General features: G+C 44.1%; 1 protein-coding gene across 1 annotated transcript in view; it reads left to right on the top strand.

Moving 5' to 3' along the window:
• The first annotated feature begins 2359 nt into the window (after positions 1 to 2359).
• chrm5a (cholinergic receptor, muscarinic 5a) overlaps positions 2360 to 13968 on the top strand; it is a 40087-nt gene continuing 28478 nt past the window's right edge. Inside the window, exons 1-2 of the mRNA XM_061895142.1 lie at positions 2360 to 2595; positions 2655 to 2799. The gene's annotated coding sequence lies outside the window, so the exon portion shown is untranslated. The remainder of the gene's footprint in view (positions 2596 to 2654; positions 2800 to 13968) is intronic.

Below are 13968 nucleotides of genomic sequence, written 5' to 3'. Positions count from 1 at the left end.
AAGGCCCCGGGGTGGATGAGATCCGCCCGGAGTTCCTTAAGGCTCTGGATGCTGTTGGGCTGTCTTGGTTAACAAGACTCTGTAACATCACATAGACATCGGGGGTGGTACCTCTGGATTGGCAGACCGGGGTGGTGGTTCCTCTCTTTCAGAAGGGGAACCCGGGGGGTGTGTTCCAACTATGCTAAGATTACACTCCTCAGCCTTCCCGGTAAGGTCTATTCAGGTGTACTGGAGAGGAAGCTCTATACTCTCAGCAGAGTCCTTGAGGGTGCATGGGAGTTTGCCCAACCACATGAGCTTTGTGGACTTGGAGAAGGCATTCGACCGTGTCCCTCGGGAAGTTCTGTGGGGAATGCTCTGGGAGTATGGAGTATCGGACAGTCTGATAGTGGCAGTCAGCTCCCTGTACGGTCAGTGTCAGAGTTTGGTCCGCATTGCCGGCAGTAAGTCAGACACGTTTCCAGTGAGGGTTGGACTCCGCCAAGGATGCCCTTTGTCACCGATTCTGTTCATAACTTTTATGGACAGAATTTCTAGGCGCAATAAAGGCATTGAGGGGATCCGGTTTGGTGGCTGTAGGATTAGGTCTCTGCTTTTTGCAGATGATGTGGTCCTGATGGCTTCCTCTGGTCAGGATCTTCAGCTCTCACTGGATCGGTTCGCAGCAGATTGTGATGAGAATTAGCACTTCCAAGTCTGAGTCCATGGTTCTCGCCTGGAAAAGGGTGGAGTGCCATCTCCGGGTTGGGGAGGAGACACTGCCCTAATTGGAAGAGTTCTAGATCCTTGTTCACGAGTGAGGGAAGAGTGGATCGTGAGATCGACAGGAGGATCGGTGCGGCGTCTTCAGTAATGCGGACGCTGTATCGATCCGTTGTGGTGAAGAAGGAGCTGAGCCAGGAGGCAAAGCTCTCAATTTACCAGTCGATCTACGTTCCCATCCTCACCTATGGTCATGAGCTTTGGGTTATGACCGAAAGGACAAGATCACTGGTACAAGCGGCCAAAATGAGTTTTCTCCGCCTTAGGGAGAGAAGCTCTGCCATCCGGGAGGAGCTCAAAGTAAGGCCGCTGCTCCTCCTCCGCATCGAGAGGAGCCGGATGAGGTGGTTCGGGCATCCGGTCAGGATGCCACCGTAACGTGTTTAGGGCACGTCCGACCGGTAGTAGGCCACGGGGAAGACCCAGGACACGTTGGGAAGACTATGTCTCCCGGCTGTCCTGGGAACGCGTTGGGATCCCCTGGGAAGAGCTGGACGAAGTGGGTGGGGAAAGGAAAGTCTGGGCTTTCCTGCTTAGGCTGCTGCCCCCGGGACCTGACCTCGGATAAGTGGAAGAAGATGGATGGATATCTCACCATATGAAATACAACTTACTGCACTATTTATTGTTAGTTAATTAATTGTTGTATCTTATTATTTATGGAGTATATTGTGAATACACTGAGAACAGGAATTGAACAAAAGCGTCGTCATGGGCTAAATAAGCTCTGCTTTTTATTACTCCTTTTTGGACATGTTGAAAAGAGTAACTGGAAATTATGATGAGTCATCTTGTTATTACTTGTTCGAAACAAACTCAAACCATAACCATAACCTTATTACAGCACTTTGAGTTTAAAATAACATTCATCCATCCATTTTCTACTGCTTGTGCCTTTTGAAGGCGTGGGGGTGCTGTAACCTATCACAGCTGCACCCAGACGGAATGTAAAGTAAGTACACTCTGGACAAGTCGCCACCTCATTACAGGGCAAACACAGGCAGACAGCATTCACAGTCACATTCACACACGAGGGCCAATTTAGTGTTGTCAATCAACCTATCCCCAGGTGCATGTCTTTGGAGGTGGGAGGAAGCCGGAGTACCCGGAGGGAACCTACGCAGTCACAGGGAGAACACGGGAATTGAACCCATGACTTTCTTGCCTTGAGGCACGAGCGCTAACCGCTGTGTCACTGTGCTGCCCATTTTAAATGATAATGGGAATACAAAAAAAACTGTTTTATCTCCAACTATAAGCACTGGCAGTGAGACGATACGTGCTGCAGCCTTTCGTGCAGATGGCAGTTTGGTTCTTAGTCAGTACCTTAACACCCAAACCTTGGAGCTCTCCATTGGTGGTCTCAAGTCAGGGAAAATGGAAAAAGGATTACGTCAGAAATGTAAAATCTAATCCATGCGATAGTCGAAAGTGAAAAACAACCGCCGCTGTGTCAAATAATATCTTTGACACAGTCGATCGTTACGATGCTTCAGTAATATCACTTCGTTTCTGCTATCATTTTAGTTCACAGAAGCAGAATTTGGCTTAACTTGTCTGACCAGCTTCACCTCCCACTCACGCACAACACCCTGCCCTTTTCCATCCCTCCCTCCATCCTTCCTTCTATTCTCACATGCACTGTGTGCTTTGGAGCTGCATGCTCACTGTCCCGAAACATGATGAACCATTCGCCCCTGTGGGAATTCTTTCTCCTGGCAACGAGCTAGCGTCAGCTCTCTTTTGTGTCTTTCAGCCACACACAACTACATCTGCAGCGGCAGCAGCAGCAAGAGGAGAAGAAGAAGATGCTACAGCGAGACAATGCAGGTAAAAGTTCTCCTTTGAGTCCATGTTGAACAACTTACGGATTGTTCTGCTGCATCCAGTTATGGTCCTCCGCCCTCCTGCCTTCAGTCGCATTCTTCTTCTCATCTCTGACTGTTCTGATGCTTGGAGCCACACTTGACCCCCAGAGGACTTCCCAGGCAAAACAAAGGGATTAACGCTCAACTTTCTTAGGGTGCCCTCGCTGTGAGTATGCTTCTTTTTTCCTGTAATCTTCTTTGTGTGTCATACTCTCGGGCAAACTGGAAAATGATTAATAATAAACTTGATGATGATTGCTCAAAGGCTTTGACCTGGATTTCACAGGAAATAACAGCACAAGTGCATGTCTGAGAGGTCTCAGCATGTATTTTTAATGTGCACTTTTACTTCATTGAATGCTGACGGAAACGTGTGTGTGTGTGTGTGTGTGCGTGTGTTCACCTGCTCCACTGGAACATTTGATTATACATTACATACAAGTGTTTTAAATGCGTGCAGAAAAAGGTTACTCTTTGTAGTTAATGTTAATGAAATTTGCTTCAAAGCCCCCAACTAATTGGAAATGACAAAACACACAAGGATTAGGCAATAGCGCCTGATTTAAGAAAGTCCCTTCAGCCCTTGCGGATCATTTTGCACCAAATAAAGGCTGTTTCTAATCCAAACACTAATGAATCGCCAATGGCATTTTTGAGCGTTTCAGTAACATGTCTACCTGCAGTGGCTGTTTGCGCCATCCGCGAAATAACATTTTCAGAAGATATACTGTATGTCCTGGAATTATGCTATGTAATGTGAGCCTGCAAGGAAGGAGGATGCTGATACAGTATATGCATGTTGTGAGGCAGAAACACAAAAGCCAGAGGCACGCGTGTGCACACACAGACACACACGTAGAAAGTGACTCACAGCAAATTGTTATTGCAATGATGAGACATATTAAGGTATAGACCTACATTGGAACTCAACTATTCCCTGCAGCGCTTGCTAATACTGTACATTAAACACTTTACGTTGTTTTTAAACACAAGAGATTGTACTTTTGCTAAATGCTAAGCGTAAAAACCTTAAATTATCCAATCCACTTTATTTATATAGCACATTTAAACAACAATAACGTTTCCAAAGTGCTGCACAGCCATGTTAAAAACAATATTAAAAAAAACAATATTATGCTCCACCAATGACTGAATAAAAACAAAAAATAAATAAATATAAAACCAATATAAAAAAACTATATAAAAACAAATATGATTAAAAAATATTTTAAAGGGTAAAATCAATTAAAATAAAATTAGAATTCATAACGGAAATATTGGACTCCGGTTCTCTCTTTAGGCCAGGCCTGGGCAATTATTTTGACTTGGAGGCCAAATTTAAAGAAAAAAATGTGCCTGGGGGCCATCATATCTATTTTTAGGAACAGTAATACAAAACCTCACAATAATGTCACCCCCCCCCCCCCTCTCAATCGACATATTTTACAATCAAACAAAACGCAACAAAAATAAAACAAACAAAATGAAATATTAATGCGAAGGGTAAAAAAAACAAACACCTACAATCTGGTATATCACTAAGCTTTAGAACTCTGTTGTAAAAATCTCCTTCTGCGTTGGTACCTGGCACCCACATTACAGGCTGGCCGCTCTGGAAACACTCTGTGGAAATGCTCCCCACCCACACTGCTTGGTGCCTCGTCTGAGGTGCTGTGACTTACATTACCATAGTAACTAATTCAATTACCATAGTAACTAGTATATCATGCAAAAGCACAGATATCAACCATTGAAATGTGTTGTATAGTTCAAGACTTGCGGTCATTTGAAAACCTTACTGCACATCATAATGGTAGCTACAGTTTCCATCTTTAAAGATCTAAAAAAATATTTGGGAATGTCTGGCGGGCCAGATTGAAGACCTTTAGAGCCGCATTCGGCCCCTGGGCCTTAATTTGCCCAGGCCGCCTTTCGGCAAACAAATGCAGAGAATCCAAAAATGTAACACCTTCTGAATTATTTTGCAAATGTTTTTTTTTTTTTATTACTCACCAGTTATGAACAATTTTTTAACTCATAAACATATATTTTAAGTGTCCACCAGAGAAGACAACATGCATTAGCGGGTCTCATCAGTGGTTCTCAAACTTTTTTCTCCAAGGGGCGGCATAGCTCGGTTGGTAGAGTGGCCGTGCCAGCAACTCGAGGGTTGCAGGTTCGATTCCCCTTTCCACCATCCTGGTCACTGCCGTTGTGTCCTTGGGCAAGGCACTTTACCCTCCTGCTCCCAGTGCCACCCACACTGGTTTAAATGTAACTTAGATATTGGGTTTCACTATGTAAAAGCGCTTTGAGTCACTCGAGAAAAGCGCTATATAAATATAATTCACTTCACTTCACTTCAAGTACCACCTCAGAAAACACTTGGCTCTCCAAGTACCACCACAATGACTAACATTAAAATACAGTAGCGTAGTTTTTACACAAAGTTTGACCAGTGAGACTGTTTAAATATAGGAAAATAAAACCATGTAATTGAATGAATGAAGACAAAACAAATGCATATACAATTAAATATCCATCCATCCATCATCTTCCGCTTATCCGAGGTCGGGTCGCGGGGGCAACAGCCTAAGCAGGGAAACCCAGACTTCCCTCTCCCCAGCCACTTCGTCTAGCTCTTCCCGGGGGATCCCGAGGCGGTCCCAGGCCAGCCGGGAGACATAGTCTTCCCAACGTGTCCTGGGTCTTCCCCGTGGCCTCCTACCGGTTGGACGTGCCCTAAACACCTCCCTAGGGAGGCGTTCGGGTGGCATCCTGACCAGATGCCCGAACCACCTCATCTGGCTCCTCTCGATGTGGAGGAGCAGCGGCTTTACTTTGAGTTCCTCCCGGATGGCAGAGCTTCTCACCCTATCTCTAAGGGAGAGCCCCGCCACCCGGCGGAGGAAACTCATTTCGGCCGCTTGTACCCGTGATCTTATCCTTTCGGTCATGACCCAAAGCTCATGACCATAGGTGAGGATGGGAACGTAGATCGACCGGTAAATTGAGAGCTTTGCCTTCCAGCTCAGCTCCTTCTTCACCACAACGGATCGGTACAACGTCCGCATTACTGAAGACGCCGCACCAATCCGCCTGTCGATCTCACGATCCATTCTTCCCTCACTCGTGAACAAGACTCCTAGGTACTTGAACTCCTCCACTTGGGGCAGGGTCTCCTCCCCAACCCGGAGATGGCACTCCACCCTTTTCCGGGCGAGAACCATGGACTCGGACTTGGAGGTGCTGATTCTCATTCCGGTCGCTTCACACTCGGCTGCGAACCGATCCAGCGAGAGCTGAAGATCCCGGTCAGATGAAGCCATCAGGACCACATCATCTGCAAAAAGCAGAGACCTAATCCTGCGGTTACCAAACCGGAACCCCTCAACGCCTTGACTGCGCCTAGAAATTCTGTCCATAAAAGTTATGAACAGAATCGGTGACAAAGGACAGCCTTGGCGGAGTCCAACCCTCACTGGAAATGTGTTCGACTTACTGCCGGCAATGCGAACCAAGCTCTGGCACTGATCGTACAGGGAACGGACCGCCACAATAAGACAGTCCGATACCCCATACTCTCTGAGCACTCCCCACAGGACTTCCCGAGGGACACGGTCGAATGCCTTCTCCAAGTCCACAAAGCACATGTAGACTGGTTGGGCAAACTCCCATGCACCCTCAAGAACTCTGCCGAGAGTATAGAGCTGGTCCACAGTTCCACGACCAGGACGAAAACCACACTGTTCCTCCTGAATCCGAGGTTCGACTATCCGACGTAGCCTCCTCTCCAGTACACCTGAATAAACCTTACCGGGAAGGCTGAGGAGTGTGATCCCACGATAGTTGGAACACACCCTCCGGTCCCCCTTCTTAAAGAGAGGAACCACCACCCCGGTCTGCCAATCCAGAGGTACCGCCCCCGATGTCCACGCGATGCTGCAAAGTCTTGTCAACCAAGACAGCCCCACAGCATCCAGAGCCTTAAGGAACTCCGGGCGGATCTCGTCCACCCCTGGGGCCTTGCCACCGAGGAGCTTTTTAACTACCTCAGCGACCTCAGCCCCAGAAATAGGAGAGTCCACCACAGATTCCCCAGGCACTGCTTCCTCATAGGAAGACGTGTTGGTGGGATTGAGGAGGTCTTCGAAGTATTCCTTCCACCTATCCACAACATCCGCAGTCGAGGTCAGCAGAACACCATCCGCACCATACACGGTGTTGATAGTGCACTGCTTCCCCTTCCTGAGGCGGCGGACGGTGGTCCAGAATCGCTTCGAAGCCGTCCGGAAGTCGTTTTCCATGGCTTCCCCGAACTCTTCCCATGTCCGAGTTTTTGCCTCCGCGACCGCTGAAGCTGCACACCGCTTGGCCTGTCGGTACCTGTCCACTGCCTCCGGAGTCCTATGAGCCAAAAGGACCCGATAGGACTCCTTCTTCAGCTTGACGGCATCCCTCACCGCTGGTGTCCACCAAGGGGTTTTAGGATTGCCGCCCCGACAGGCACCAACTACCTTGCGGCCACAGCTCCGATCTGCCGCCTCGACAATAGAGGTGCGGAACATGGTCCACTCGGACTCAATGTCCAGCACCTCCCTCGTGACATGTTCAAAGTTCTTCCGGAGGTGGGAATTGAAACTTTGTCTGACAGGAGACTCTGCCAGACGTTCCCAGCAGACCCTCACAATGCGTTTGGGCCTCCCAGGTCTGTCCGGCATCCTCCCCCACCATCGCAGCCAACTCACCACCAGGTGGTGATCGGTAGAAAGCTCCGCCCCTCTCTTCACCCGAGTGTCCAAAACATGAGGCCGCAAATCCGATGACACAACTACAAAGTCGATCATGGAACTGCGGCCTAGGGTGTCCTGGTGCCAAGTGCACATATGGACACCCTTATGTTTGAACATGGTGTTTGTTATCGACAAACTGTGACGAGCACAAAAGTCCAATAACAAAACACCACTCGGGTTCAGATCCGGGCGGCCATTCTTCCCAATCACGCCTCTCCAGGTTTCACTGTCGTTGCCAACGTGAGCGTTGAAGTCTCCCAGTAGGACAAGGGAATCACCCGGGGGAGCACTTTCCAGTACTCCCTCGAGTGTTCCCAAAAAGGGTGGGTACTCTGAACTGCTGTTTGGTGCATAAGCACAAACAACAGTCAGGACCCGTCCCCCCACCCGAAAGCGGAGGGAGGCTACCCTTTCGTCCACCGGGTTGAACTCCAACGTACACGCTTCGAGCCGGGGGGAAACAAGAATTGCCACCCCGGCCCGTCGCCTCTCACTGCCGGCAACGCCAGAGTGGAAGAGGGTCCAATCCCTCTCGAGAGAAGTGGTTCCAGAGCCCTTGCTGTGCGTCGAAGTGAGTCCGACTATATCCAGCCGGAATTTCTCGACTTCGCGCACTAGCTCAGGCTCTTTCCCCCCCAGTGACGTGACGTTCCACGTCCCAAGAGCTAGCTTCTGTAGCCGAGGATCGGACCGCCAAGTGCCCTGCCTTCGGCTGTCGCCCAGCTCACAATGCACCCGACCTCTATGGCCCCTGCTATGGGTGGTGAGCCCATTGGAGGGGTGACCCACGTTGCCTCTTCGGGCTGTGCCCGGCCGGGCCCCATGGGAACAGGCCCGGCCACCAGGCGCTCGCCATCGTGCCCCACCTCCGGGCCTGGCTCCAGAGGGGGGCCCCGGTGACCCGCGTCCGGGCGAGGGAAATCTGGGTCCATGGTTTTTCATCTTCTACAATTAAATAAACATTTTCTAAAAAAAAATTTTAAATACAGATTTTAAAGATTAATTTAAAATCTACTTAAACATTAAATAAAACTGTATTGTACTTAGAGAAGTAAAAAAATACTGTAATTCAAAAATAATCTAAGTTCTTGCCGTTTCTTAACTTCAGAGGCTGTTTTGGTAAATCTCACAATACAAACAATATTTAATTAAGGGATTCTTTGGCATACCACTAGATGGAGTCCGCGTACCACTAGTGGTACGGGTACCACAGTTTGAAAATCCCCGCATTCAAGATTTAATTGATGAAATGCATTTTAAAGAGAATATGAACAAAATAAGATTTTAACGGAAATATACATATTTTAATGACCTTTAACAATGTCTCTGCATAGTTTAACCAGGGCTTTAAAACGATTTAAATATTTAATTACAATTAATCACATTTTGTCCATACTTGACTCATGATTCATCTCAATAGACATTTTTTAAATCCTAATAGGTGTTCCTTTTTAAAATGTACACCCTGTAGTGGACTGAGCAATTAGTTTGATTTATATAAATATATATTTTTAATAGCTAAACACAAAATGAACACACACACACACGCACACGCGCACACGCACAAGCGCACTGTTTCCATTTGGGAGTGTAATCCAGTCCTCTAGTGCAGTGGTTCTCAACCTTTTTTCAGGGATGTACCCCCTGTGAACATTTTTTTAATTCAAGTACCCCCTAATCAGAGCAAAGCATTTTTGGTTGAAAAAAAGAGATAAAGAAGTAAAATACAGGACTATGTCCTCAGTTTCTGATTAATTAAATTGTATACCAGTGCAAAATATTGCTAATTTGTTGTAGTCTTTCTTAAACTATTTGGGAAAAATATATAAAAATACCTAAGAACTTGTTGAAAAACAAACAAGTGATTCAATTATAAATAAAGATTTCTACACATAGAAGTAATCATCAACTTAAAGTGCCCTCTTTGGGGATTGTAAAAGAGATCCATCTGGATTCAGGAACTTAATTCTAAACATTTCATCACAAAAAAACAAATCTTTAACATCAATATTTATGGAACATGTCCACAAAAAATCTAGCTGTCAACACTGATTATTGCATTGTAGCATTTCTTTTCACAGTATATTTTGTTGAAGTATTATTCAATAAATACATTTATAAAGGATTTTTGAATTGTTATTTGCAGAATATTTAAAAAAAATCTCACGTACCCCTTGGCATACCTTCAAGTACCCCCAAGGGTACATGTTCCATAAACTATGTGGACATGTTCCATAAATATTGATGTTAAAGATTTATTTTTTTGTGAATAAATGTTTAAGTTCATGAATCCAGATGGATCTCTATTACAATCCCCAAAGAGGGCACTTTAAGTTGATGATTACTTCTATGTGTAGAAATCTTTATTTTTAATTGAATCACTTGTTTATTTTTCAACAAGTTTTTAGTAATTTTATATCTTTCTTTCCAAATAGTTCAAGAAAGACCACTACAAATGAGCAATATTTTGCCCTGTTATACAATTTAATAAATCAGAAATGACATAGTGCTGTATTTTACTTATTCATCTATTTTTTTAACAAAAATGTTTTCCTCTGATTAGAGGGTACTTGAATTAAAAAAAATGCTCACAGGGGGTACATCACTGAAAAAAGGTTGAGAACCACTGCTCCAGTGCTCTCTCCCTCTCTTTGCCGTTATGAAATACGTATTTTATTACTTTTTCCCTACTAATTCTCACATTCGTCACTTGTTTGTTCTGGCGTAGTTGTGCAGTACGTGCGTCAAGTTAACGTGCTAACCAGGTACCGGCACAATTGTATTTTGCTATATTGTGGGGACACAAAAGCAAACCCAAATAGGCAGCTACACATTCGAAAATAAACCCCAAAAAACACAACCCGTGATTAAAACTTTGCAAGCGACTGTGGAAAAAAAATTGCTTGTAATATGCAGACTTGGCAACAATGCTGCTGCTGGAAACTCTGCTGATAACAACTCACAGCAACAACTTTATTCTTGTGGAGAGAGACACCTGCCGGGCTTCCAAGCTGAACTTGCCATTTTCTTTGTCAAGTTCTGTTCTCTTTTCCTTCCTGTGACTCAACATCAGCCAAATGTCCACTGTTACGGTATGAACACACAGGGCACATGCTAATTACACAATATAAAAATAGCACTGTTAGAGGAAACTTTTTTTTTAACTGGTAGCCTTACTTTTGACATAGTCCAACAATGTTTAATACATTGCAAAAATATTGGGCCAAACTTAAACAATCGTTGGACTAAATAGAAATAACAAAATATTTCTGCAGTCTAATATCGTCTACTTTCTAAGAACAAAAAAATCATTAATTTGCAGGTGAAAAGTTACTGCAGATGAAGTATTTGTAATGAGAATGTCCGATATTGTCTTTTCAAAATAAGTTGATGTTGCCCAACCGCTGCGTTTGACTCAGAGTGATTCTTGCATTTAAAACTAAATATATATTTAAACTACACATAACCAGCCCTTTACAGTCATATTGGAAATTGTTTATTTTCAAAGAGCCAGCTTCTTGTTCTGTGGGGCCCGGCACAGTTTGATAGGGTATGTCGATATTATTTTTTTAGGTCAATACCACCCGACAATACACATTTCTCATTTTCAAAAACAACAAAACGGCAGCAATATTATGCATGACAGTCAAACTATAACCTGCAATGAATGACGATAATGAATACCATATTTTTCGGATTATAAATCGCTCCGGAGTATACGTCGCACCGGCGGAAAATGCATAATAAAGAAGGAAAAAAACATATATACGTCACACTGGAGTTGTCAGACCTGGACATGGATTTGGTTTACTCCTTCGACGCAGAGGGATTACAGGACGAGCCAAGCGAGAATTCAGGTACATAATGTTTTAATTATACTCAAAATACAAAAAGGCAAAACAAAAAGCACGCTCGATGGCGGATAATAATCTATGCTAAAACTTAGAACAAAAACAGCACAATGGCAATACAATCTACAAAACAAACAAAAGATACTATCAAAAACATAGTTACAAACAAAAACTTACTGTGACAAAAACGGGAGGCATAAACAGCAAGGTGCGTGGCAGGGGATCAATGGCATGGAGCAATGAGCAGCAAAGGTCGTAGAATACAATGAAAGTTAATGTTCCCAGACTGATGGACAGAAAGAAAATGACTTAAGTTGTGGCTGTGATAAATAGGAACAGGTGCGGGACTGAGGGCAGGGGCGTGACTAGGAGGGCAAGGTAAAAATCAATGAGTTGTCATGGTAACAAAAACAAACTAGGAAGTGAAAAAACGGAACAAGAGTCCAGAAAACAAAACAAAACATGATCAAACCTAAAACCAGATTCACAGGCGTGACAGGAGTGAGTATAAGTCGCATTTTTGGGGGAAATGTATTTGATAAAATCCAACACCAAGAATAGACATTTGAAAGGCAATTTAAAATAAATAAAGAAAAGTGAACAACAGGCTGAATAAGTGTACGTTATATGACGCATAAATAACCAACTGAGAACGTGCCTGGTATGTTAACATAACATATTATGGTAAGAGTCATTCAAATAACTATAACATATAGAACATGCTCTACGTTTACCAAACAATCTGCCACTCCTAATCAATAAATACGATAAAATCTTCTTCCTCGATGTCGCTTCTAAACAACTCTGCCAACTCCAAAGGTATGCGCCGCTTCCTCTTGTCGTTTTCTGCTGCATATTTCACTACGTCCAGCTTGTAATCTGCAGTACATGATTTCCTTTTCTGTCCAATTTTTGTTCAGCCCTTCTCAGTTTTTATAAGTTACCGCCAACGATGAAATGGTCTGTTTTAATAGCTACGGCAGTAGCATATGGCATATAGCAGTTAGCATTCCATGACCCACAATGCACTTCTGCCATGACCCTCCCACACCGAATTCTTATTGGTTGACGTGTGAGTGACGATTGCTGATGTGTGTGTGACAATTGCTGACATTTTCTTTGTCTCTTCTGCGAATAATATAAATAATATTATTTGATATTTTACGGTAATGTGTTAATAATTTCACACATAAGACGCTCCGGAGTATATGTCGCACCCCCGGGCCAAACTATGAAAAAAACTGCGACTCATAGTCCGAAAAATACGGTACTCACAATTTCCTCAACACACAAAATCAATACTCTGAAAAGTTACATTATATTTCCCATTAGTTGAAGTTGATGTCCACGTATTTTAGACCAGCAAGAGTCTCCTAGAATTAAAGGAATGGACAAATATTTTGCGAGTCCCTTGGCCATTTTGTTTTCAAAGAAGGTCTTTCGGCAATTACAACAGCTGATTAATGGTTGGTAGCGTATGGCAAGACACACTAGCGTCTACTGGAGCGATTCATTCATGTAAGAGAAAACTGCTCTGAACAGCTGCCCGCTTAAGGCCTGATCCACTAGGATTCGAATACCACTCGCTAACAGCAAGTGCAAACTATAAAATTGTGCGCACTAATAGTGGGCGTATTGCGTGTTTTCTTTTAAGAATAGGTGCACAGTTTGAAAGTGAATCAGACCACCTTATTTAAATGAGGATTTTGCGCGTACTACGTAGCTGTCACCATGGAGACACATTTACTGCACATTCATGTTATCATGCTCATCCTACCTGTGGCGTTTTTGCTATATTTTTTAAAACATGCAGCAGACATGTCCCACTTTTTCTGGGCATCTTAGACATACTATATATACGCAAAGCAGCGTGCGCAGAACAGTTTTAGTCTTGCTAAAAATACACATTTGCATTTTTTCTTTCCAGAAGTGTGGCTGTTCTGATGATAAGCAAACGTATACATTCCGCATATTCATAAAGACAGACATGAAACATTTATTCTTATTCTTATTTTGCTCACTTAAGAGACACAATCCTGAAATATTTGTTAAATAACAGCTAATGTAAAATAGTAACATTAAATTCAAAGTTCTGCTTCTTCCTACTCCTTTTCTGCAATGTTGAAATTGCAAATGTGAGCCAGATGAGGTGGTTCGGGCATCTGGTCAGGATGCCACCTGACCGCCTCCCTAGGGAGGTGTTTAGGGCACGTCTGACCGGTAGGAGGCCACGGGGAAGACCCGGGACACGTTGGGAAGACTGTGTCTCCCGGCTGGACTGGGAACGCCTCGGCAAGGAGCTGGACAAAGTGGCTGGGGAGAGGAAAGTCTGGGCTTCCCTGCTTAGGCTGCTGCCCCCGCGACTCGAGGCAAAATGCCCCCCCAAATTTTTTCTCACGCCCAATTAATCGCAAGTGTAAAAAATTTTTCTTCAAGTTAAAACTTTTGTCAGTAATATTCCACCGTGCGCGATCCACACACTTGAAACAAGCTCAACCTGTAAAACCTTTAAATCGCCCCCCTCCTTTGTCCGTCATTTGTTAAATTGAAGAACTTTGCTTAATCTGTACATGCAAATAGTTGTTCTACTTGTGGAAAATTTTGCAAATCGTTGGTCAGGAGTAAAAACATTTTGTGTAATTGTGGAGTTTTAGCAGTAATTTCATTCCATAAGTAACACTTAAGATTTAA

This window comes from Nerophis ophidion, linkage group LG03 (genome assembly GCF_033978795.1).
Source record: "Nerophis ophidion isolate RoL-2023_Sa linkage group LG03, RoL_Noph_v1.0, whole genome shotgun sequence".
NCBI lineage: Eukaryota > Metazoa > Chordata > Actinopteri > Syngnathiformes > Syngnathidae > Nerophis > Nerophis ophidion.
The sequence above is the reverse complement of the archived record's forward strand: the minus strand, read 5'-3'. Positions and strand labels throughout refer to the sequence as shown.